At 42.4% G+C, this 27,802-nt stretch overlaps 1 long non-coding RNA gene across 1 annotated transcript; it reads left to right on the top strand.

The window, feature by feature from the left end:
• Window positions 1–3,970: 3,970 nt before the first annotated feature.
• On the top strand, window positions 3,971–15,064 carry LOC116704643 (uncharacterized). Its single transcript, XR_004335734.1, has 3 exons — window positions 3,971–4,122; window positions 14,126–14,131; window positions 15,054–15,064. It is a non-coding gene; the product is annotated as an uncharacterized LOC116704643 (long non-coding RNA).
• Window positions 15,065–27,802: the final 12,738 nt, after the last annotated feature.

Raw genomic sequence — 27,802 nt, 5'->3', positions numbered from 1 at the left:
TATGGCACCGGCGTAATCGACCGTCATTTACTGAACCGACTAGCAACGCCGATTTCGGCGCTTCATATTTTGGTGCCAGCTAAATGCCTGAGCTGCTCCCTGAGGCCCTGAAACGGACTTTATAAGCAACCAAAACGCTGCAGCATGTGCTACTTTATGGTAAGGTGACCAGATTTCTCAGACAAAATCCGGGGACTTTTCAGCTCAGAAGCAGATTTACCTCTAAAATATGTCATGTTTTTATTTTTGTGAAACTTAAAACTGTTTCACCCAACAGACAACATTACGGAAAGGATTTCTAAGGAGGTCGACCTTTCTGTTAATGATTAAGATCCTTTTTTAAAACAGAAAAGTCCGCAAAATTGTGTTTGCTAAACCCACCAGACTCCATGTAAATAATCAGTGATTTTAGCATGGTAAAACACGGCTTTCTAAAACATCTCTGAACTCTGAGCAGCACTGCTCAATCGGATCCGTTTGGTCAGTGTTTTCTTTCTTTCACTCCAATTTTGGGTCTGTCAGTCACAGTGAAAACCGGAGACTGTCCCCGGAAACCGGGTACGTCTGGTCACCCTACTTTATGGCAGGTAACGTTGACGTTAGCCTACCGTTAGCTAGCAGCTGGTTTAAAGCTACAGCGTGTAGTTTCTGTTTTTCATAGAGAAAAATTCAAGCGAATCAAAAGGTATCGCTGTCGACCATGTGAAAGTTCTCTCCTCTTTTTTGGGGATGTCTGAGGCATAATGTGTCATCACTTTGAAGTGCATATTCCCAGGAGAGAAACATTGCTATGCAGTTCTCCAGCGAGCGGGTCCTGTTAGCCAGCTACTACAGATCTGTGTGCTCTGTTGCATCACAGAATGCAAAGCACACCTGGCAACAGCAGCTCCATGAAAATGAAAATTACTACCATCTATTTCTAAAATAAATTAAGTGTAAGATCTCTATACCATTAAATTCTGGGTGTAATTACATTTAATAGCATTTGAAAAGAAACAATGAAATGGTTTCTACACAGTATCAGACTAAATAAATTTAATGGTCTTAAATTAGTGTTAGTTGTGAATCCGGGGGGGGGGGGGTTGGGGGGGGAGTCAGAAGAAGTGGCTAAGACACTGAAAAAATGTACCAAAATCACACGGGAATAAGTGGCAAAACGATTGGATAAACGCGCCAAAAAATCCAGAAAAATTGGTAAAAACATTAGAAAATACACCAAAAAACACATCAAAGTAAAGGACAACAAGTAACATGGTTGAGGGGACGAGAACACCATCTATTTTTAACAAAATGAAATTTGGATCGCACTGAAGCTCACACAGGAGAAAAGACAAAAACAAAGTGGAGGACGCCTGTGACCCATGTTAAATAGTACTAATATATATATCATCATCATCATCATATACAAATAATGTTATTAAATGAGTAATACATTTTACTTTTGACATGATGTTCTTTTTTTGCTTCAGTCAGTGACTGTTGCTATACTTAGGTTTTGTTTGAGTATTGTAATGGAAAATTACATTTAACCAATGATTCTCATGTTAATAATTCATAATAACATCACTGGATATAAACCAGTGTATTACTGATTGTATTGACACAGAACTGCAGTCACTCTGTAACTTTGTGCATTGTGAGAGCTGTTCTTGTCACCTTTTGATTGTTCTCTGCAGAAAATTAAACCTTCTCCGAAGACTAAACTTCGATTCAGTTTGCAGCCTGCCTTTATTCTGTTTCAACAAAGTCCCACTTCCGACCAAATTCCTCTCCCTCCCTTCCAAACCTCCACCACAGCATCTTGACACAAATCTAATTCCATACCAACCTGTTCTCACTCCCAAAATCCTAAAATAAGGACGCTTGGTGAGTGGCTGTCAGCGTCCGATACGACGCAAAAAATCCCCCTTCAGCGTCGGGCGGCGATATTACGACTCCCACTACGCCACAACTCGGCCTTCAACAGCATTTATTGGCGCAGCGTCCGTACTTCTGCAAGGTAACGTAACCCCATTTTTAAACCAATCGGTTATCCTAACCCTTTAATGCCAAGTGTATCATATTGGATACGCGTGTCCTCAGTGTGAAAGCCTGATCTATCAAGTAATCCCCAAAATTCTAATTCTTTGAATCCGGGGTGTTAATTTGACTTTCTCACAAATAATATTAAATGAAACATCACTTTGCACAAAGGAGGTTTTTTGCATCATTTTTGACACATCTGGCTTTTATTGCAATTAACATCTCACCGTATGTGTTTTTTTTTTTTTTTTTAACTAACAAAAACATGAAGAACACAACTTATTTAACCACTCAATGTCAAATGCCTAACCCCAGCCATCGACCACTATGGCCACGCCAAGACCCAGAGGCCATATTGGGATCGTTATTTCGCCACTGGGCAGAGCAGCAGATATGACTATCTTGCCCCTCCCTCCTCCTCCTCATCCTCCCTTACACTGTAAAACAGCCTCAGTGCTGACAGATGTATTCTAAACTACAGGAACAGCAGTCGTGATCAGCACCACGAGTTGTTTGCCGAGGAAGAAGCAAAAGACATAAATTAGCCTTCTTTTATCCGTTTATCTTGTGCAGAGGCCCAACCTGCTGCCAGCTGCTGCTGTCAGGAGAATAGACAGCGTAAGATGAAGAGCACGAGTGGGACCGACTCTGCGTGTAGTCTGGACGCCGAGAAAACACAGAACACGCTGTTGTTTTGCTGTCTGCTGCACTATGAAGGTACTAGACGGCTGATTTGCTGTCTTCTGTCTCCAATCAGAACACTGAACGACGCCACCTGACCTCTGCCTCCCTTCATCCTTTTGTTTCCTGTTCTCTCTCTCTCTCCATCTTGTCTAAATGGCGTGCAAAAAAATGGCAGAACCACTGTCAGCCTCCACCTCTCTCCTTATTTTCTTTTTTCCATCTTCTTCTATTTTCCTTCTCCCTGTTTCCATTTAACCTGTCATCTCATCATCTCTGCATTTATCTGATAAAGCTGCCAGTGATACTTTTTTTTTTCCCCCTGGTTCAGATGTCAGTTATGCGGCTATAAGTCTCACATTGCCAGACCTTCCTCCACAGCGCTGTTGAGGAAGGTCTGTCTAGTCCACACATCATTGAGGGATGGGAAAAAAAAACGTGCTCTGGCATATTGGCATTTCTTCAACCCTCATGTTGTTCTTGGGTCAAATTGACCCGTTTTCAGTTAATTCTTTTTTTTGTCACAAAAAATGGGCCGTCGAAATATTCTGAAAATGTCAAAATTTTCAATAAACATACTGTTAAAAAAAAAGAAAATGTCAAAATTAATAATATCCAAAAAAAATAAAAAAATAAAAATAAAATAAAAAAAGCACGCAAAACATTGAAAAAGTGACCGAAATGTTGAAAAAAGCGATGATAATGTTGAAAAAAGTGACCAAAATGTTTGTTTTTTTCATGGTAGATGGGAAGACGACACAAGGGTTAAACCAACCACAATCGTCTTGGGCGGTGCTAAGCGCCGGACGGAGCCCCGGTGCCGCTGCTAATGAGTCTCAGGAAGGAACTTGTTTTGGTGGAACGTTAAAAAGTAGAAAACTCCAATTGGACAACTAGTCCAGCTAGCTGTCTGGATTTACCCTGCAGAGATCTGAGGACCAGGTAACCATAGTCCTCAGATTGGACAGATAGTCTAGCTAGCTGTCTGGATTTACCCTGCAGAGACCTGAGGACCAGGTAACCATAGTCCTCAGATTGGACAGATAGTCTAGCTAGCTGTCTGGATTTACCCTGCAGAGATCTGAGGACCAGGTAACCATAGTCCTCAGAAATCCACCAGAGGTTAGAACGCCAACACAGAGACAGAGGACGGGGACGGACATCTGGCCTAAAATGCGGCTGTTGCTATTTTATGATATGGTTCACAGCTCGTACCTGGTGTCAGTGCTGTGGGAGCTAGTGTGTGTTAATCCGGTCTCACTCCAAACTCGTCGAATACAGACGCTTGGTCGCTCTCAGCGTCAGATACCAACCCAAAAATCCCCATTAGCGTCTGTTTGGAACGTACGGGGCAGAGCAGCAGCTCAACGGCGGCGCTGTAAGATGACATAGTGTTAAGAGAGACAACAGTAGACAGTAGTACGGAAGACCAAAAATCTGTATTACGAGGCAGGTTGGGGGTCAAATAACACCGGACTTTCACCCGGGAGACCAGGGTTTATGTCCTGGTCTTGTTCTGCGTGTCACTGAAATGTACATTTTGCAACTCAACCCGCCATCTTTCCCTGAACCTATCTGTCTTGTTCTTGTGTGTATGTCCCGACCCTAGAGCGTCAAAAAGTGACGCCAAGACTCCCAACATAGCAAATATAACAAAGGGCTGGACGCTCAAGGAGACATTTTGTGTCTGTAACAAAAGACACCAGACCGAGTGCAACTGGTTGACGCGATGGGAGTGAGAATGTGTTGTGTGTGTGTGTGTGTGTGTGCGCGTGAGACCTTTTTACTTTTAGGTTTTGGGGGTTTTGTGTGTGGGCCAACGCCTCCTCCAACATTCACTATCCAGCCAAGCCAGAAAGATTCGGTTTAGCATTCCCCCCCCCACAATATCTGATGATAAAAGTCGCAAGCTGTGGCTCTGTATCAGCTTCTCAAGCCAGTGACTTCCCTCCCTCTTTGTCTCTACTGTGATCCTTTGTCTCCATGTTACTCCGACATTCTCTGTCTCGGCTTGCTACGCTGTTGTCAACATTTCTTTCTTATCATGCTTGGTGGTAAAGAAGCTAATTAGCTCAGCGATGGTGAGGCGCTGACACAGCACTGGAATGACTGGCCGCCTTCCAGACAGGAGAGTGCACACGCACACACGCACACACACACACACACACACACACACACGCACACGCACACACACACACCTTCTATCAAAAAAACAGGCACTCTACAGTGGTTTGTCAAATGACTCTCCATGCTGAGTGTGTGTGTGTGTGTGTGTGTGTGTGTGTGTGTGTGTGTGTGTGTTTTGTGTGTGTGTGTGTGTGTGTACACTCTGGTATAATGACTTGCTGGGTGCAGTGAGCTGCAGTCTTGCTTAGGTTTTGAAGCCGAGCTCTCACGAGGCTCTTTCTGCATTGGTCACCAGTTTATATTTAGCAGAGTTGCCTCGCCTCTTTTCATACAGCAGCAGTGGCATTTACACAGAAGACGGGGAATTAAGACGACATAACTTTACATCAACAGTCACAACTGCCTCTTTAACAGTAATACACGGTGTGTATGCTGTGGTGATTCTCACTCGAGATGCAGCTCTCCTCACATTTGCCAGATGTATTATTGTCTTCCAATCCACAGTTATGCGTCTTAACATTCTTTCAATTTTAGTGTAGATAATTAGGGTTTATTTGTCCGAGGAGTCTCATGGAGATCTGCATAGTGAGTCGGTCACACAATCACAAATCCTCACCCAAATTAAAGAAACGCAAACGTTTTAAAGCATGTATGACGTGTAATAGAAGCTACAAACTGGCCAGGTTGAATTGTCATACACATCTACGGCTTCCCAACACACACTGGATGCACTCTGCAACACTGGGCTCTATGTTAAGACAGGGTGTGTCCAGGGTTGTACTTAGTGCCTCCAATAATCATAGGTGTGTTTTGGGCGTAACATGCAATCAACCAATCAGAGTGCCATCTCCCATTCCCTTTAAAAGCCACGCGTGTTTTACCTTGGTGCTTTAATATTATGATGGAGGATGTGCAACATACTATTTTTTTGCGTAATCTTTTTAAAGTGCCCATATAATGAAAAATAAATGAATGTCCTGAATGTCCTCTGCGTTCAGTCTCCGGGTGAGCTGTTCAAAATCTGCACGGCTTTCTACATCACTAGATGAGACAAGGTGGCTAACCGTAGCATGCTAGCTCGTTCTCAATAGCAAAACACTGCTACAACAGCCACTAGTTTACAATAATCTCCAAAAGAACTACTTCCTCTCCCTGTTCTGCAGGTATTCCACAAGCATGCAGGTGTGGAGTGATTCAGTGAAACGCTTCTGATCCATGACGAAGTTTAGTTTCCTTCTCTCTCTGTGGAATAAGGTCAGAGGTCACGTTTCAGTGCCCTGCTCATTGGACCTGCGGCTGAAGGAGGTCCTCTGCTGTGGAGCTGCGTTCAATAATGTCTCATTTGCAGGCACAAGTTTTGGTCTTAGATTGATTAAATGTCCCCAAACTCTGTCAGCAGAACAGCAGCTACAAACCAGATCTGACTGTGTGGGGTGTGTGTGTGTGTGTTTTGTGTGTGTGTGTGTGTGGTGTGTGGGTGGTTGTGTGTGTGGTGTGTGTCTGCTTGTGTATATGTGTGTGTGTGTGTGTGTGTGTGTGTGTGTGTGTGTGTGTGTGTGTGGTGTGTGTGTTGCGTGTCTGTCTGTGTCTGTCGGGTTTTGTATAATGTTATCGTAAGAAAGGGTCTAATGTAAGTCTGTTATGTATGTATATCTGTAATTTAATGTCTATTGTAATGTAATGTCTGTGTGTGTGTGTGTGTGTGTCTCTGTTTGTGTATGTAATGTCTAACTGTAATGTAATGTCTAACTGTGTCTGTGTGCATCTGTGTGTGTATATGTGTGCAAATGTAAATGGACCACTGTGGCCATCTGCTCATCAGATAAACACACACACATTTACACACCGATGCACAGCATCGGGGGAAACTGGGGGTTCAGTGTCTTGCCCAAGGACTCTTCCACATGGGACTGGAGGGCAAGGGATCGAACCACCGACCGCTCAACCTGAGTCACAGCCGCTGTGTGTGTGTCTGTCTATGCTCGGTCTTGCGTATGTGAGTGAGTGAGTGAGTGAGTGAGTGAGTGAGTGAGAGTGTCTGAGAGAGAGAAAGAGAGAGAGAGAGAGAGAGAGAGAGAGAGATTGACAGAAAGGAGGATTAAAAGCATTCTGTCTTCACTCCTTGCTGTTTATCTATTATTATATTAAGCATAAATGACATGTATCCATTTAATGAAAACACCAAAACCCCCTGAGTTTGTTGCTGTTGTTGCCATTCTTCCAAACTAAGGTGCTGGTCCTCATGAGGACAGTGATAACTCCTGCCTACAGAGAGATGTATCGCACCATAACCTTTAAATGTCATTGTGGATTCAAAGTCAAAGTTAAAAATGTGGATGAGTTTTTCCCAAAAGCCGAAGACGACATCCTCAAACGTCTTGTTTTGTCCACAACTCAAAGATATTGAATGTACTGTCATAGAGGAGAGGAGACACTAGAACATGTTCAATTTAACAAGCTGCAATCAGAGAATATTTTTTTATTTTTTTCATAATAAAATGACTCAAACCGATTATCAAAATAACTGGCAACTAATTTAATAGTTAACTAATCACTCCCACCTCTCTGCCATCACTAAATGGCTTTGTGTTTGCAGTAAGTGTCATTTTGGATTGTACTGTATAACGTTATAGCCCACACAGTGGCTCAAATGAGTTTACACACCCATGCTAAATTTGGTTAAAAAGAGGAATAAAAAAAAGGCATATTTTGGAATTTATGTTATAATATTTTAAATCCCTTAATTAAAAAATCCAACCCTTTTTAAAGGGCACCAATTTCTTTGTGAACAATGTATCATAAATAAATAAATGGTCTTCCTTAAATACAGGGGGCTTAAGGATACCCCCCTATGTTAAAATACAGGGGGCATAAAGTATACACCCCCTATTTTAAAATACAAGGGGGGATAAGTATACACCCCCCTATGTTTAAAATACAGTGGCAAAGTATACAAACCCCCTATGTTAAAAATACAGGGGGGGGATAGGTATACACCCCCCCATGTAAAATACAGGGCATAAGTATACACCCCCTATGTTAAAATACAGTGGGCATAAGTATACACCCCCCTATGTTAAAATACAGGGGCATAAGTATACACCCCCCTATGTTAAAAACAGTGGGATAAGTTAACCCCTATGTTAAAAACAGGGCATAAGTATCCAAACCCCCCATGTTTTAAAATACCGGGGGAAAAGGTATACCCCCCTATGTTAAAATACAGGGGCATAAGTATACACCCCTATGTTAAAATACAGTGGGCATAAGTATACACCCCCCATGTAAAAAAACAGGGGGCATAAGTATACACCCCCCTATGTTAAAAAAACAGGGGCATAAGTATACATCCCCCTATGTTAAAATACAGGGGCATAAGGATACCCCCCCCTATGTTAAAATACAGGGGCATAAGTATACACCCCCCTTTTGTTAAAACACAGGGGGCATAAGGATACCCCCCCTATGTTAAAATACAGGGGCATAAGGATACAACCCCCCCATGTTAAAACACAGGGGGCATAAGTATTTCACCCCCCTATGTTAAAATACAGGGGGCATAAATATACAACCCCCTATGTTAAATTACAGGGGGCATAAGGATACAACCCCTTATGTTAAATACAGGAGGTATAAGTATACAAACCCCCCTATGTTAAATTACAGGGGGCAGAAGTATACACCCCCTATGTTAAAATACAGTGGCATAATTATGCCCCCACGATATTAAATTCCTATAGAGGCAACACATTTTTTATTTTAAAGGCCAGTTATTTCATGGTAATCTTCATCCTGATAAAGTTCCCTTGGCCCTTTTGGGAAATTAAAACACCCACCCCACCCCCCCCCCCCGCCCCCCACCCCCCCTATCATCACATACCTTCACCATACCTAGAGATAGGCAGGGGTTATTTCAGTTGACTAAAAGCTGGTTTGATTAGCATTGAGAGATGAATTTATGGGAAAATTCCCACGCCAATCTCCAGGTATGGTGAAAGGTATGAGAAGATGAAGGAGGGGGCTATTTTAATTCCAAAGGCCAAGGGAACTTTATCAGGATGCATAGTATCCTGATCCATGATTTAAAATTAAAAATCAGCCTGCTACTCTGGGAATTTAACGTGGGGGTATGTATATTTATGCCGCCTGTATTTTAAGGAAGAACAGGAAATTGGTGTCCTTAAAATGGATTTTCCAACAATTTTTGAATTAAGGCATTAAGATCAATTTGCAGAAGATGATTTTTTATTCCTCTTTTTAAATCAACTTTAGCCTGGGTGTGTAAACTATATATATAAATATATATATATATGTACTGCACTTGTTCCCGTTTACCCATCCAATAATTACTCCAAACACATCACAAACTTTAATACTGCGACAGTGTTTCAGTTACGCGACGCGGCCGAGTGTGCAATATCCTGTAGCTTCGCCCTCGAGTGAATCTATAAGCCGCAGACCCATGCTCTGTAATTATGTTAATGTGTCATGCATTATTAACATGCTCGAGCATCCTCTCATCAGGTTTTTTTTTGCGATATCGCTGGCTGATTGTGTGGGCTGAGCCAATCAACAGGGGCATTTCATCTGGCTGTTCGCTGCTGGAGTCGATCTCTTCCGCTCACCGGCTGCCAAACCAAGGTTCAGGGGATTTAGATACGTACATCATTTCTCATTTAAATCCCGGGAATTTAACCAATGGAGAGATTGGACAAAGATTTACTGTCTTTCTGTTATCTTCCCAACTACAGAAGGCTGCCTTCAGGTGGTCCTGTCTTTCAACATTTCTCTGCTCAAGGGTCATAAAAAGAAACTTGAAGACCCAAAAATTTATATTTACAGTACTAGTTATATTCATACTGTCCCAAAGAAAACTAGGGTGTCAGCAGGGTCCAAAATTAGCACTATCTGCTAGAATGCCAGTAAAATGTGTAAATGTGGTAAACGGTTCAGGCAATGGGACTTGATTTCTTTCTGCTCTGCCTGGAGGAATAAAGACATGAATTGGGTCTGAGCTCCAGTGATGAATAGGTGTCATGTCCAGGGGCTGGGCAGGTACACCTAAGCTGCTTCAAGCCACACAAACAAGAGATAAGCTGCTGGCCTACAAGTCACCTCGGATAAATTCATAAATTTACTGCTCATGGCAGCACTAACCTGGAGGGAAGAGCAGCGGAGCTGGAAAATGTTCAGACTCTGAAGCAGATGGATTAAGTGGATCAGGAGTCTTTCTGCTCTCCTTAACGCTACGATGTTAACCCAATACACCTTTTGGGAAATTCTGCGAATATGTCTTAAAGTTACCTAGCTCTCGATTTTCTGCGAGCGCTGAAAAAGATCCGGTGTTAATACATGAAAAAGAAAAGGAGTGCACGAGCAACAAAACACTGTGCCAGCCAATGAGCAACAGGCAGTGACAGTTGATGGCGGGGTGTGTGTGTGTGTGTGTTTGTGTGGGTGGGGGGACACGTGATGGTGCTGGCCGGCTAATAGTTATCTGTTTTTTTGACTTTTGTTTCAAATGTATTCATTTATTTAAAGGAAATATTAATGTTTTTGAGGGGGGGTGGAAGGTGCATTGGCCAGTTTTGATTACTGTAATCCCCTTCAGTCTGACGAGACCATCAAATTTCAAACACTCCACATATTTACGTGCTACGTACTGTTTATCTACTTTGTTTTCTCGCAAAAGAAAGTCTTAGAAGTGAATTTAGTGATGAAATAGCCAAACAAATATGTATAGAATTTCTGAGATCTGCGCAACCTGTTCAGAAAACTACCTGATCTCAGATCAGTGGGGAAGCCTATGTAAATTACGGGGCATGACAAAGATAGAGACCAGAGCCAAAACAGGAGGAGCGATATACACTCACCTAAAGGATTTGAGTATTTCACAATCGGCTCAGTTACTGGGATTTCCACGCACAACCATTTCTAGGGTTTCCAAAGAATGGTGTGAAAAGGGAAAAACATCCAGTATTCAAAATGGTTTCTTGAACATGACGATGAGTTCACTGTACTAAAATGGCCCCCACAGTCACCAGATCTCAACCCAATAGAGCATCTTTGGAATGTGGTGGAACGGGAGCTTGGTGCCCTGGATGTGCATCCCAACAAATCTCCATCCACTGCAAGATGCTATCCTCTCAATATGGACCGACATTTCTAAAGAATGCTTTCAGCACCTTGTTGAATCAATGCCACGGAGAATTAAGGCAGTTCTGAAGGAGACAGGGGGTCAAACACAGTTTTAGCATGGTGTTCCTAATAATCCTATAGGTGAGCGTAGTTGACGTCAACTCGGTTGCTCGTTGAGATCTGCCCGTTTTCAGAGGCAGTTTCAAATTGTGAGATTTGCAGAAGAAAGAGGCGTCAATGGGATGTAAGTCCTATTTAACCACCTTTAGCTGTCGTTACTCAACTATGACAAGGTTACATCGGTTTAGCATTCTATCACCTCTGAAATACATGCATCGGCCAAATATGTGTTGACAAAGGGGGGGGGGGCATTAATATCATGTAGTGATCCCTGCTGGAGCCCTGAGCTCCTGTAGCGAACCACAATGCTGTGTGAACACTATTCACCGCGAGAACTGAAGCTCAGCCTCTGTGATTTCCTGCCAGGCTGTTAGACACGCTTCCCAACATCCACAACGCCTCCACCTTGCTTATGAAACTCAACAGACTACACCGAGTAGTACACCGTCTGCCGCTCGGCTCGTCCTCCTCTTCACTCCTCCATTTTCCATTTCACCGTAATGACAAACAGCAACACAGCAGAGTGTGGACCTGAAGTAGAAAACCCTCCTGAGCCATTAGGCGGTGGACACAGACACGATGGAGTGTTTACAGCGAGCGAGCTGGCCTCTTCCTGCGCTCCAGCTCTTCAATTCCATCTGCTTTCCTCTGTCTCGCACCCCCCCCCCCCCACCCCCTCTCTCGCCAACACTTCATCTATCTCTCACCACTCTGATTTCATCCGGCTTTCTCCATCACACACACACACATATCTGTTTACTGCCATAGTACTGTCGCTCTTTGTTCACAGTCTCTCTTTCAGGACCTTCGCTCCATCCCCATGAACTAATTTCTATGATATCGTACCAAAACTTATGTGCAAACAATGCACGACAATGCCGATGATATCCTACGGAAATTACGAAATCACGGCCACCGTCGCCTGAATGGAACAAAAAAAAAAACTCTGAACATAACATTTCTTGGTGTTTTGAGTTTGAGTCCTTTTAATTAATGTCATTGGACATTTTTCATTTCAAGGATAGCTCTGTATTGATAATACTTTATTACACTCAAGATGATTTGACAGGAAATTGAAGTGTGGTGTCCCTGCCCAGTCCTGTTTATATGTTGTATTCCAACCCGGCATCACGTCACCATGTTCTCGTTTATTTTATGTACAGGTCACGATTTTTGAACGTGACCATTTCACCGACTGCCATGACACTGGGCGGCTCTGTGGGACGCAACAACGGGGACATGAAACGCCGCTGGCCACAACCACGGGATGGACCGCCACACGTGGGACATGATCCCCGGGCGCAGGCCAGGATCCACGGTCTCTGTGGCACGCAACAACGGGGCCCTAACAACTGGGCCATGACAACGGGGCCATAACAACGGGACGCTTGTGGTTAGGAAAAAGAAAATGGGGAAAGGAACTGCAACACACGGGACGCGATCCCCGGTCTCCGGTTGTTTGACCAATCCACCCCCCCGACCGCCCTCCCTGTGCAGATTTTCGCCTTTTCAATACCGTAATTGTTCTGTGATGATGAAACAGGCTTCCCATTGAAATACATTACTTCAAAATTCATAATCAACACACGAAAAAGAACAACATTAACGTGATCTGGACACAAATCAACAGATTAAATAACGTGACGAGCGTGAGACAGGGCTGGGTAGTCTGTGTTTCTTTTCTCTTCACTAGAGCCTTATGGAAGAAGGTCGGGGTTATATTTACATTTTTACATGTTTGTGTTGTCATTTGTGTATTGCAGTGTCTTTATAAAAAAAAAAGAAGCAAAATAAAGTTTTGGCAAAAAAGCAAATTAAGCCAAAAAAAGTTCAACTTCCTTGAATAAATGATGATAATCTGCACTGTGGGGCCCATAGAGCTATAGGTTATATTTACAGAGCAGGCTCAGTCGGGACCTCCATGGGACGAGCAGGCTACTTCCTGTTCAACGCTCCGCTTACTTGAATGGGGATTAAATGATTTAATCGTGCGGCTCTTTCACACTTTCCAAATATTATCGGATCAAATGAATCCGATTATGAAAGATAAAAGAATGATTTTGTGGGGGGTTGTGACGCTCAAAAAAATTTATCCACTGATTTCAAAACGTCTTTTTCGGCATGTGAATGTACAGAAAAAAAGTCTCCTTTGGCCCCGTGGCGTTACGTTTTGGCCACCATGTCCAACTGGCTCCAACAGCCCCGGGGCACTTCCTGATCGAAGCGAAGGATTTGAGTGCAGATGCACATGAGTCAGGAATTCATTCTTCATTGTCGGCGGTTGTTATAATGACAATAATAACACAACTATTCTATCACCGTTTGTCACACCGACAGCAAGATAGATGGTACTTCACCCGTCCGTCCATGTACTCTCTCTACCCCCCCCCCCCTTCCAGTCATGCAGTGCCATCCATCCTGTACATTTAAGGTGGACAATTTCAGCGGGTTATTGAGGACGAAGAGGCAGAGCCTGACTGGATCGATACGGACATTAAGGTTATTCATCACCCTGTCGATGCTTCACGCTTGCCACATTCTGCATGTTGGGTCTGCGCCCTCTGAGCTGTGTGTGTGTGTGTGTGTGTGTGTGTAAATGTATGAATGTGTGTGTGCAGCTCGAGGCTCTGGGGTTAATATTGCTTCATAACAACCCACTATTTTCCATGCCACATTACCCCTCCCTCCCTCACTCACTTCTCTCCGCCTGTCGTAACTCAGGCCCAGCAAGAGGTATTCCGATCCTGTTACTTAAGTAAAAGTACTAATACCTAGGGTGACCAGAGGTCCTGGGAAATTTGCGAGAGTCCCGAAATCCAAGCAGCTGTCCTGAATCAAGGATCCTGCCCTAATTGTTCCGAAAAATAGAGCAAACTGCGTTGCCGGACATCTGTCTTGAGAGCACCACAGGCCTCCCCGCACGTCTTGGCTCACGATTAAGTTGGTTATTTTCAAATAAAAAAACAAACAAAAAAAAAACTTTTCCTAGGTATAAGTATGACTAATCAATGAGAATAAATTGCTGAATGGTGCAGAGGTATGTGTTTGTTGGCTGTTTGCAGCACTGAGATTAAGGAGCATAATTTGACACCAATTTTGTCAAACAGAAGGTTTGAAATGAAAGGATTATAACAGAACAGGAAGAATAGCATGTAAGGGATTTTGTGCCAAAATCAAGCATTAGTCCTGAACGTCGGCATTTCATCAAACGTTCACCAAAGTCTTACTGCGTCTGAAGTTTGAGCTGAAAATCAAGTTGAGAGTCATCTCCACCTCTTCCTGGTTGGATGACAGAAATTGCACAAAAATTGCGAGAGAAATTGCAGAGTTTGATTCCTACATGATTAGTATTATCTGTGTGTGTGGTTGTGGGGGGGGGGGGGGGGGGGGCGGTGGCTGTCTCTTCAGGAAAAGCCAAAGGCAATATGCACATTTCCATTACAAATTACAAACGCGCCCGATTTGTTGAAATCAGGGGCAGTTTCCGCAGTTATTACAAATCACCGGATGTCTCCCAGTAGCAGTAGAGCCGACTGAATCTAGAAGGAGGAATGCTGAATTTGTAAAGGTAAGAGAGAAGGAAATTGTGAATGCTTTTGCATCACTGGGGAAAATAAGGGGAAAAAACTGTAAATCAGTGACTCATCGTCTGATATGCTTTTGTCGGTAAATCACACTTGATGTTTTGTATTCAAAACGGCCTCATTTCACTTCCAATACATTCAAGTTCACTTTGCTTTTATTCCGCTCATGAAAACAGACTAATTTAATAATGTAACCATGAATTATTTGCCATATCCCATTAAATAAACATTATCAGAAGGGAGCTGCATGAAGACAAAGAACATAGATCTTATGGAGGGAAAACACCGAAATGGACTGTTTACTGACAGTCAGTAAACAGTCCATTTCGGTGTTTTCCCTCCATAAGATCTATTTACAGAGAGAGAGAGGGGGAGAGGGAGAGAGAGACAGAGAGAGAGAGAGACAGAGAGAGAGAGAGAGAGAGAGAGAGAGAGAGAGAGAGAGAGAGAGAGAGAAAGAGAAAGGGCCAAAAAAGTAAATAAAAAATATCTTTTTGTCGATGTTTTTAATGCATTTTCTTGAACTGAAAGCTATAGCTGCAATCCTTCTAGTCATTATCCGAGGAGTTCCACCTGGTTGTGAAGTCTCAGGCCGAAGTTGAGGACGCAACTTGCCAGACCTTCCTCCACAGCGCTGTGGAGGAGGACGGCCAGTAGAATCTAACAAGTTAGATCACGCTGATGAAGGTTGTCCTCTCGCTCTACCTCTCTGCCGCTTTTCCCAGAGACAAAGGGCTTATTTATAGCAGAGTAACATCTCTCTTTCTCTCACACACACACAGAGGAACGCAGACAGCAGAGAGGCAAGCGGACACAAAGATGTATGGTGCGCAAGGAAAAATTGTCACACACACACACACACACACACACAACACACAACACACACACACACACACACACACACACACACACACACACACACACACACACACAGAAGTGTGTGGAGTCTTTACTTTTTAAAAACCACAAATGATATAAAGAAGAATGTTTTTAAAAGGCTTAAATTCAAACCTTTGCCTTCATATGGAGACCTGTAGACACGCTTCACTTTGTAAATGAGTAAGAACATCTGGGAAATAATGTTTAGGACATTAATAAATATACACACCATCACATGTCAACATGTGCTCTGTAGTACTGGCATATCTTTCCATGTATTATTCAAGAATAGATGAATTTTATGCATACCCAAATAGCCATTATTCACTAAGTATAAGGTAAGATAATAAATAATGGTTTAGATTTGCACATGAAGCACATTGAATTTCTATCATTGTATAAACATACTGAGCTTTCCCTGCATGTTGCTTGGAATGTAAAGAGAGATGAAACGTTGAGTCAACCAGAGATCCACAACAATCCCAATCATTGATTTATTGTTTCAGTTAAAGACGGCAAACATTCACTAGTTCCCTGTTCTTAATTGTGAATGATTTCCATGAATACACTGATTATCTTTTGGTATCAAACCATAACCCTAACGTTGGTTTGTACATTTAAAAAGAAAAGAAAAATAGCTATTCATTTAAATATGGCTAGAGCTCTTGTGTAAAGCATTACACTTTATACATTAAACAACTTATCAGAATATTAAATAATGATTAACAGAAATTGTTAATTGCAGCCCTAACATATGTGCTGATATTCATCATGCTGAGTTCCATTAACTCATTGGTTCTCAACATATGGGTCGGGACCCCCAACATCATTTCTGGGGGTAGCCAGAAATAGCCATTTGAGAAAGCTATTCTAGACTGGGGAATGGTTTTTTTTAACATCACTCCTACAAACCTCCGCTCAATTTTCATTTTCCTTTAGTACTACGTCTGCGTTATAGTCTTGGGTTTTCTCGAGCAAAGTTTTTGGCAGTCCAGTCAGCGGACAGAGGGAGAGGCTGAGAACGATGACGTTGAGGTTGTGCGCTAGTTTGAGTTGTTGCGTAATGGCAGCGGAGAAAGATGCGAGCGAAGGCATCTGGGGCGGAGCTGTGGCAACGCTGTAGAATATCCAGAAGTTAAAGCCCGAGCCCACGTAAGTTTTGTTGGTGGCCGTGATGTTGTGGCCCTCCAGCCCACGGGGTTCGGGAGCAGTTTGATTATCCAGCTCACTCTGTTAGCGTTGAAGGAGTTGGCTAAGGTTAACGTTAGCGATGCTAAGCCGACGTCACGACCAAACGTTAGCGATTGGTTATGTCAGATCCAGAGTGGCTCTGGTTAGATCCAATAGTTTTAAACTTCAACAGAGTACCCTACTGCAAGGAAGTCAACACTTTTCAACAGAGAGCTGCCAGGCTCTCTGGACTAATGAAATATACCAGAGTCTGCTAGGACCAGGTTATTGGACCAGAGTCTGCTAGGACCAGGCTAATGGACCAGAGTCTGGTAGGACCAGGCTAATGTACCAGAGTCTGGTAGGATCAGGCTAATGGACCAGAGTCTGGTAGGACCAGGCTAATGTACCAGAGTCTGGTAGGACCAGGCTAATGGACCAGAGTCTGGTAGGATCAGGTTATTGGACCAGAGTCTGGTAGGACCAGGCTAATGGACCAGAGTCTGGTAGGACCAGGCTAATGTACCAGAGTCTGGTAGGACCAGGCTAATGTACCTGAGTCTGGTAGGACCAGGTTATTGGACCAGAGTCTGGTAGGACCAGGCTAATGGACCAGATTCTGCTAGTACCAGGCTACTTTTGACCATACACATGTTTTACTAAAACATTCCTTCCCAAGGCTATTTTGCAGCGGAACCATCATTGTATCCGCTGCTTAGCACCGCCCAAGACGATTGTGATTGGTTTAAAAAAATACCAATAAACCAGATATGTTTTGTCTGAACATTTTGATGTGAGTCACACAGGGATCAGTTTCATGCAAATAACCTAAAAAGGTCAATTTAAGAAGAGTGTAAACTAAGGAACATCCACTGTGTATTGTACATGCGGCGATATATAATCTCCTCATACATTTGCTTTGAACTTTATGAATAATAAGGAGACAAAAACAAAACTTGCTCACCAAACCACAGTAGCCTAATTAGAACTGTGGGGAAGCCAACAGATCGCCAATCAAACACAAAGCCGATATGTTGTAGGACTAATGTATGGACATGTTTGCGTTAGGGTGGTGTCAGTGTACGAGGAGCTGAATCAACAATAAGCTGATGGAGAAGCCAGCGTAGTGTGGGACTCATTAAAAGTCTAATAGCAGCTATCAGCTCCATTAGATCAAGAGTCTTTAACCTTTTATAGACTAGGAACTCCCTGAGCGACTCTCCGGCTCATTAAAACATATTACCTCTTCACAGCTATACGCAAACCAAACAGGAAGGTCAAACTACCAAACACCTCATTAACAACGTGACATTTCAAAAAAAACAAACTGGAAATGGTGGCACCTCGACAGCCAGAATCCCTAAAAGATATTTAATTAACTGAAAAACAAACCAAGGAACCCAAACAGCAGAAGCAATTATCAGCCAAACATTGGAAAAAGAAATAGCGCTTATTCAGAAAGTTCAGAAAGTGTTGGTGCCCAAAAAAAAAGTCAAGACTTAATTTTGGTAATTTAACTACATTTTAGTTTAGTTAAAGTGTGTCAGTGTCACATTGGAAACATGCTTAGGAAAAACTTCCGCTGCAATGTCGGGGTTCAACTGAACAGAAATCCCATTATTTAAATGTAAAAATGAATGTGTTTATTTATACAACTTTTCAAAATAATTGTATGAAATCCTGGCCTTCACACATGCATTTGAATGAAACGCTGGGATTAAAATGTCATAACAATATAATGAATTTCCAGCATTTTTTTAACTCTTTCGTTATAATATCACACTGCTAATATTCAGCTTGTTGTTGTATCTCATTTGCTTCTTTTTGTCCCCATAATAGTGTCATCCTCATGTCTGAACCAGAGAACTTAATGGTTGCGGTTCAAAACACATCCTTAACATTTTGAAATCGGTCGCAGTTCAGTTAGTTTAGGCACAAAAACTATTTCAGGAAAATTAGATAAACAAAGTGGTGGAGCGAGCTAGAGGAAGAAAAGGGAGAGAAAGAGCGCTGCTATTGTAGCTAAGCAAGGCAGCTTTATTTGTGTAGCACATTTCAGCAACAAGGCAGTTCAGGAAGACCGTCTTGGATCACAATGGGATGCATCAAAACAGGCTTTATTACTTACATTTTTATCTAGGTCAATGATAATTAACCCTCTGAGCCCGAGACACTCGCCCACGAGTAAAAACGTACCTCTGATTCATAGTTTAATAACTTTTGAACCATACAAGCGATTTACTCACTTTCGGTTTCGTTTGAATCCTGACGCTTTCGGCTTTACGGAGGTCTTTTGGCCTCTATGGAAGGCCAAATGGTGCACTATTTAGACACATATTTGCTTTTATAACATTGCTGTTGGTGTAATATCAATAAATATGACATTATAATGTTATTATTGGCATAAGTAAATGTCATGAGAGCAAAACGTCTGGACTTTTTTGGAAAAAATGCATGTATTTTGTCAACTGTATAAGTTATGATTATTTCTTCACAGTGTGACTCCCAAGACATATGACAAGTGTTTTCGAATGGAAAATGGCTTAGGTTTTACTTCTATGTCTGTGATATCAATACATATCTGGAAGATTCATTTATTTATTTATCTTTTAGGCCCTACAACCATTTTTAACATGCAAGTGACCTCACTGCAACCCAAATATTCCAATAACCCAGTTTGTCCTAAAAAAAAAATGATGTTCATATCTTGACTGTAGACAACAGGGTTGATGTTTTACAAGCTTTTTTATAAAATAAATCCAGACGGAAATTAAACTGTAAAAAGGGCCTCAGGGCCCCCAGGGTTAAAAAGCACCTCAATAGTCCAAAAAAGGAAATCCGTTAAACAGAAATGGATAAAGAGAAGGGTCTTTTGAATGGCGAGTTGAGGTTCGACGCCCTTTCACATGCTTCTCTCCAAAAGACAAAAGTTATTTGCGTGTATTACCGTCTACTAGGATGGGTTTAAATGGAGGAGTCAAATTTCACTCTATTTTACGGTGAATGAATATGAAGAATAAAGTTTAAAAAAAAAAAAGACTAAGAATAAAGTTAGTAGGCGGTTTGTTTTGTTACCAACAGAGTATGTCAAAAATCACGTGAGCATTAAAAACTGAACAAATACAAAAAAACTACATTTAGAACAGATAAAAAAAAATATGCGATTAACTTGCAATCAATCATTAGTTAACTTGGGAAAATCACACAACTATTTTGCGATATTTTATTAGAATGACAGCACTAAAGTAGAGAAGTCACCAAAACCACACAGCCTGTTTTTTGTTGTTATCGACTGCTCCAAATTTTCAACTCTAGACAAAAAAGAAGCCAAAACCCACAGGCCTCTGCCCTGTGAAATCAATTCCCCTCCCATTCATCTCCATTAAATCCTCACATTTCGTGGCTTGCCAACAAAAGGAGCGACCAGGGACCGCAGATTAGACCCACAATCCCCCTGCACGATGAGCCCAGCACTGCAGTGTAAAAAAGGGATGAGACAATGATGATGGTCATCACTTCCCAGTCATATATCAGACGTGTAATTGTTTTGGAAAGTTTGTTGTGTGGGCCTTAAAATGTCAGAGCAGACATTTAGTGTGTCTACTGCATCCAGCTAGCAAGCTAACAGCAAGCTAGCCTCATTTCTTCAGGTTAAACCAATATGCTAGATAATGAAGCTAACGTGTATTCAGAAGTTCTTTGAGCTTTTTCCTAATAACGTTCTCACTTCATGTCTCACTTTCTAACTTTTTTCGGTCTCTTTCCCAGTAGCAACTTTTGACTCCAGTGCGACTGCTCTTCCATCTTAAGTATCCTATATTCTTTATCTGCCTCAATTTCTTTCTACTTTAAAATCAGTGCAGATTTTCCATCTTAAACGCAGCATGAATCCAGTCGAACAAGTCCTCTTTTCTACTTCATCTGGTAATTGATTCATAGTGTTTTACCTCTAAAGTATGATTGATTTTGACATATAATCGCCCCAGAGAAAACTATATCCGGCCCCTAACTGCCATCAAATCAAAATGAAATATGAATAATACATCAAAGCTTTAGAGGAGTACAGAAGCATTAGATTGAGGCCAGAATATTTTATGATTATCTTAGCACTGTCTCCCTATAGTTTCAATTTAGCAGTATAACCTGACAGACAGTCAGGGCCGTGATTATGGCTATGATGGTAAAAGAGTAAATGTGAGTACCATCACTGAGAGTGGAGTAGCTGTACTCAGTGTTATACCAGCGTTCATACAGCTGTCTGAACTAATGCTCATCATAAGAGTGTTCCTTCGAGGTACAAAATTACATATCCACAGAATCTGCTTCTTTGCTGCAGTGCAGTCATGTCTGTGCAAGCTGTTGTCATGAACCATATGTTGGAAAACTACAAGAAGTTAAGCACTGTAATTTTTCGGATTTCCACGTTTGTTGTTGCTTTGTGTATTAGTGGTTGGCCACATAAGGGCTAGGTTGAGGTGATTGGTTGGGCGTTAAAACACACGTCTCTTAATCCAGGGATCTGAGTTTGGTTACCGGGGAAAACTAAGAATTTTCACCTAGGAAATTTGTGTTTCTTGGAGTATTGTTATCCAAACTATGATCTTTTTCCTATGCTTTACTAGTCGTTTTGGTGCTGTTCGCCAAAACCACTGGCAGCTCACGGTACTCTGAATCCAGCTCACAGTCACCTATTCTCAGGTACATGAACCACCAACTGCTGTTGACCATGCGGAGCTCCATTCAGAGTAACTTGGCCGGCGTCGCAGAGCTCTTTAAGGGCTTTAACAACTGCTGTAGCAACTGCTGCTCGGTGTCACGTAGCCCTGTAGCCGATGTCAAGAAACCAGCCAGTGGTCTCCTACTTTTTGTACAATACCATACGTTTTAGGGTGCATAACTTTTTGTACAACATAGTACAAACCCGTTCATGAGAATGAGTTGTCTGTGACTCACACTTGGTTATTCACTTTAAAAGAAAATAATAGATTCAATGAATTTGCTGTCAGGATTTGGGCCGTTGGCTTGTCACAGATACACACCAGTGCAAAATAATAAATAAAAAAAAATCATGGAGGATGCCAAAGGATACAGGATGACCACAACTGAAAACTGGACACATTGTCCCTACTGCACCTCCCATTCTTCCAAGGGGTTGGGTTTTATCGGGGAGTGAGAGCGCCGTCTTCTGTGACACGTCTAAGTTTTATCAGCACTGTTACGAGTGGTTTAATAAACTGCTCACTGTGGAAACTTCACTCTTTTGTCCAAATCGTAGGAGGAACCTTAAAACGGTGCATGTGTATACAAAACTGTGAATAAATGGATGATCAAATCCAAAGTCACACAGCGCACTGGACATCGGTTTATTTATCGCCCAGAAATTGCAGAACTGAGGACACTTTAATATCTTTATAAAATCGTTATCGCGATATTTCCCAACGTTATGGCATGTTTCACATTTGCCTCCTATCGCACAGCCCTGAAGGTTACACATGTCCCTGGGGAACTTCAGCAAATGGGTTGGGGTTAGGAATCTTTAAACAATTTGCAGGGAGAAGGTGCTACTCAGAGGTCACTTTCTTTCACTGTGAGCCACTGTTGATCCGCTGCAGGCTGCGAGGAATGAAGCCGTGCAGAAGTATTGATTTGTTTCAACAAGGCCATTGGATGTTTTGCTTTGGCTGCAAAAAGAAATATGCAAATCTAAACACAGCTTCAAATATCTGGCACGAGCTTAAGTAAGACTGTGAGGATGAAAACAAAGGACATGAAAGGAGAAGGGAGGATAGAAGGTGAGGAGTTTTGGAGGGGAGCAGTGAGGAGTTTGGGATGGTGCCAGAGCTATGACTGTGTCTTGGCCTACAAAGAAAGGGGAGGGAATGCAGCCTTTGGATAGCAATAATGGGAGCAGGCAGCATCTGGACTGCAAACAGAGAACTACAGCCAAGTATTGACCCAGCTGCCAGCTATGCTTAATTATGGAACCCATGCAACTTCTAGGCAAGACCCGCCCTACGATAGCATTCACACACTCGTATTGGCCAGGCGTCCATGCTTACGCAATCGGCTATGCTAACCTTAAACTACTCAAGGTTAATGCCTAACCCTAACCAATCAAGCCACTTTCTGCCAAACAATGCTAGCTCAGCTAGCTAGCAAGCTAGCATCACTGGGTCAAATTTCTACTGGACAACAAATCAACTGATAAAGATTTCTGCTCCAGTCTGGAGGTGCTTACGGTCGGAGGGGCTCGATCACTTACAGCAACTCAATTAACAGTCAACCTCGCACACACACTAATAGTATTCTTTCCCAATGGAAGTGTGTTTGCTTGAATGTAAGGCTGCAAGGAAATCATTTCAAACATTTTTTTTATTTAAAGTGCTCATATTATGCTTTTTGCCTTTTCCCCTTTCCTTTGTGTTATGTATTTTTTTACAAAGTGAAAAAGCCCAAAGTCCCCCCCCCCTAAGGGACTTACCGTCTGCAACATAAAAAACACTGATCACAACCTGCTCCAAACAGCTCTGTTGTGGTCCAGTCTTTACTATCTTGACACTTTTTAACACGTTATAATGCTCGCCTAGCTGCTTGCGTGGCACACCCTCATACTCTGCTTCTGACTGGCTAGTAGTCCTTACCTAGGTACTGTCAGGACCCTCATACTCTGCTTCTGACTGGCTAGTAGTCCTTACCTAGTACTTCAGGCCTTACTCGCTCTGACGGCTATAGCCTTACCTAGTACGTCGGCCCTCATCTGCTTCTGACTGGCTAGTAGTCCTTACCTAGGTACTGTCAGGGCCCCTCATACTCTGCTTCTGACTGGCTAGTAGTCCTTACCTAGGTACTGCGCATGTGAGATTCCCAACAAAGATGGAACAGAAGTGAGATGTCTCACTCTGTAGCTGAAACAGAGAACTCAACGCACAGGGTGAAAAGAGGAGCTGCAGCAATGTGCAATACAACTAAAATATGGTGTTTTTGAAAATTAAACCATGTAAACCTAATCTGGTACAACCTCTAAATACAATTATGAAACTAAAAGTGACCATAATATGCACACTTTTACAAATTTAACGTTGTATTGAATATAAAAGGCAGCACTAAAAACCGTTTCCCACTGCTATTTCCTCTTTTCCGAGATATGTCGCAGTCTTTCATGATGTTGTTGTGTTTATCGCTCCATTCGATGATGATAAAAAATAAACGATGCATTGTGAAGCCCTCTTGTATGCATGACAGAGCAGGGAGCCGATACTGACAGGTGGGTTAAAATAGGTAATGAAAAACAAAAACATTTTTGATGTTGTGACTCCAGAATTGATTTGTGATTTATTCATTGAGATTTGAGGCACGTAAATATTTTTCTTCAACTCAAGCGCATAAAAAAATGCCGAAAGCATTGGACTGAAACAAACACATTTGCCACATTACTGGAGGTAAACACTGACAGGGAATTTAAAGCACCTGCCGATTTGGAGACTAAGGCTGCTGGTAAACTTCATCATGGGGAAGTCATGTATCCCCGTAATACAAACCGACACGTGGGCGCACCTGGCTCAGAGGTAAACGCAGAGGAAGAAGAAAAGACACTCAACCCTTTGCTTCATCTGCCAACAGACGCTGGAAACCTGCCCGTAATATTAGCTGTGATCATTCACAAATAAATCTCAAGAACCCACAGTGACAAGCAGCCAAATAACACACATGCTGCTCTTGTTAACAATGTACTTGTGTGTATTGTGCTATATTAATTTCCAACAAGTTCTCACTCCCATCTCGTAAAATATGGACGCTTGGTCAGGTGCCTTTGTTGTTGTTACTGACACTAAAAGTCTCCTTTAGCTTCATATAACACGCGCTTGGTCGGGACTATTGGCGTCCCTTTTGACGTTAGGTTTAGTGGAAGGTTATGGGTGGGCAATAATGGGATGGTTAAGGACACACACGGGAAACAAAACCCGCTCTCCTGGGTGAAGGTCCTGTGTTTGACCCATCCACCCCCCTGACCAACCTCCCTATGTGGAATATCCCCCTTACATACTACTCACTAAACCCTGTCTAGATGCTGCTCTCCCCGGTATGTTCTACACACGCCAAAGTGTGCTTTTTTTTGTTGCATCAGACGCTGACAGACACTGCCTAAACGGGTATTACGGGTTCGGGGTCAGAACAGGTTCTCATTTCCCATCTTACAGCTGCCAAGTCGCACAGAAACTGTAGGAAGCAAAACATACCAACAAACCAACGATAATCATCTAAAAGCTGAAACTGAAAAGGAAAGGAAGGCTAAAGTGCAGCTAGTACCAAAAAAAATAAAATAAAAAATAGGATATATCTGACAATCTAAGTTAAAGGTGCCCTGCCACACGTATTTTATTACTTTAAGGTAATGTCCGAAGTTCTACCATGGACTCTGACATTTTCTTGTTGAAAAAATGCCTTGGTTACCTTGGTTACCTTGTTTCAAGACATTCTAGCATGGTATAGAAGAGCCTGCAGGAGGACTCGATTTCAGACAGTTTCTGTTAATATTCAACAAGCTAAGCTGCTTGACTCTGATTGGCTAACAACTAGCCAATGAGAGCTTTTCTATCAGTACCCTAAACCCAGCGCAACTGGGCAAGCTCATGAATAGTAACGAGCTAATTGGTCTGATTTCTCCTCTTATTTCTTCTCAGTGGCTAGAGCTGACAGAGGAGGTGGCAGTTCATTTTCACATTCACCCACACACACACACACACACACACACACACACCACCACACACACCACACACACACACACACACCACACACACACACACACACACACACACACACACACACACACACACACACACACACACACACACACACACACCACACACACACCCACCCCTAACATATTTCAAAAAAATGCAAGTAAAATGGTTTTGTGATGCAGGGCACCTTTAAACCTCTGAGGATGAAAGACAAAAAAAACGTAGCATTGTAAATGTAGCGATGTAGGCTGGTCCCAAACCATCAAAAGCCTCATTAATGAGTTCAAATCAACTCTCAAAAGGCAGTGGAAGCGAGTGCAAGTAACCCAACACTGATTCATGAGAACAGTAAAATAAAAGCAATAAAATACACCCTGAGTTGGCACCTTAGTTATTGACTAACTTATTGACAGATGTGTGTCTTTAGGAAACCAAATAAGAGTCCCCCAGGGTGGCTTTTCTGACCTCTGACCTTCCTGTGTGTAGGCGGGCAGGAGATGGATCAATAGAGTATCACATTAGAAGCTAACAGGATTGCCAAAGCTCACAGCTTCACATGTAGATTTGTGTCTCTGGCTGAAGGCGACATCCTGTCAGCTCCACTGTTTGTCCAGCTGCTCCTGATCACATCCGACACTGTTAATAGGCTTTAAACGCTCACTGACACATCTGGCATCTGCATGCTGACACGTGACAACAACAGTGATGAAGTACCACACGCTGACAGACACACACACCTCAGCACAGAGCAGCTGTGGCACACAGACACACAACACAGCTGTATTAGTCCAATTAATTAGCTGGTTAAGCTCCTGTATGTTTCTTGATCCGATCTCTGTCTCTTCATTACATCTGTGTGTGTTCTGCCTGGACACATTAACTGCACTTTCAGCTCTGAAATATGAGCGCTATTGAATCAGACCTGATTCAATAGCGCTCATATTTCAGAGCTCATATTTATTTATATGGATACTACATGGCAAAATACAGTTTTTACTTCACTGGCTTTGCAGGAAGAAACATTTAGCATCTGAATGTTTTCTTAAAATATCAAGGGTGTCAATTTTAATTTACATCCCCAACTTGCCAATACTGACGCTTGGGTCGGTGGCTCTACCATCGACGCAAAAATCCCCTTTTAACGCACGGGGCAGGGCAGCAGCTCGACCGCCGCGACGTAAGATGACGTAGTATTAAAAGCGACAACGGTAGCGAGTAGTATGAAAGACCAAAAATCAGCACAAGAACAACACACGCCTATGGGCCTGAGGAGGCAAAGGCACCTGACCAAGTGTTGATTATTGACACGCTGGGAGTGACAATGTGTTGTAGTAGCTGAACTGCTGACATTTAGAGTTATCGAAATAGAAAGTGTCCAAAAAAATGAAAAAGTAAGATATGGGCATTGAGAAAATAGTCCCGTTGCCTTAAATTTGGCCCTAAAAAAAGTCCCCTTGAATCAAATCAAATTTATATTCAAATTGTGAGTTCAGCCAATGTTGTATCAAAAGACTCGCTATAATACTGTATGGTGATAAACTTGTGATTCACACCCCTCTTAAAAGGAAGGGGTGTAGGAAAAATATTTTCCTACAAAATGTAAAGTAAAACCGACATGCCAAGTTATGGCATTTCGGAGAAGCCTAACTCCTGCTGAAAGGAACATTGCCCCCCCCCCCCAGTCCGACACCCCTGGCCATAACCTTGTAAATAAAGGAAGGGAAAAGCAAGAAAATGCAGTCAGGTTTGAAGCATGAAATAGTCAATTATTATGAAGAAAATGTTCAAATCCAACGATTGTTTATCATATGGTATTAGCAGCTAGTATTTGTACCAAACTGCTTTTAAGTTACTTATCAGCGGAGACTTTGTCCACTGCATATAATCAGCTGCCGCTCTGCCCACGCTGATTTAAAAAGATGATGATGTTTCCTAAACGCGGTAGTGATGAATTGGCCCTGGCTGTGCTGATAAGCAGGGCAGGGCCCGGCTGATGAGCTGCTTGTTTCTTATAATGAGTTTTATTGACACGGGTGGCTCAGTGTAATTAGCGGCGCTAATAGACAAACAACTGTCCGGTCTCATATTCGACGACAACAAAAACAACAGCAGCAGCTGAAGGGATTAGGGAGGACGGACGGAGAAGAGACGGAGACAGCATTCAGGTAAGCTGTTGTGTCCTCCATGCAGTTTGTTGCATATTCCAAAGTTAGGGATAGGGGGGACCATGAGGCCTTTTGGGGTTTGGGAAAGTAGCAAACTGGAATAAAAAAGGGCTAATATTGAAGTTTACTCAGTTCTGCTGCATTCAGTATTCTGCTAAAATACAACAAATTGCTT

Source organism: Etheostoma spectabile, chromosome 16 (genome assembly GCF_008692095.1).
Source record: "Etheostoma spectabile isolate EspeVRDwgs_2016 chromosome 16, UIUC_Espe_1.0, whole genome shotgun sequence".
Taxonomy (NCBI): domain Eukaryota; kingdom Metazoa; phylum Chordata; class Actinopteri; order Perciformes; family Percidae; genus Etheostoma; species Etheostoma spectabile.
Note: the sequence above shows the minus strand (reverse complement) of the source record. Positions and strands in the feature narration are given on the sequence as shown.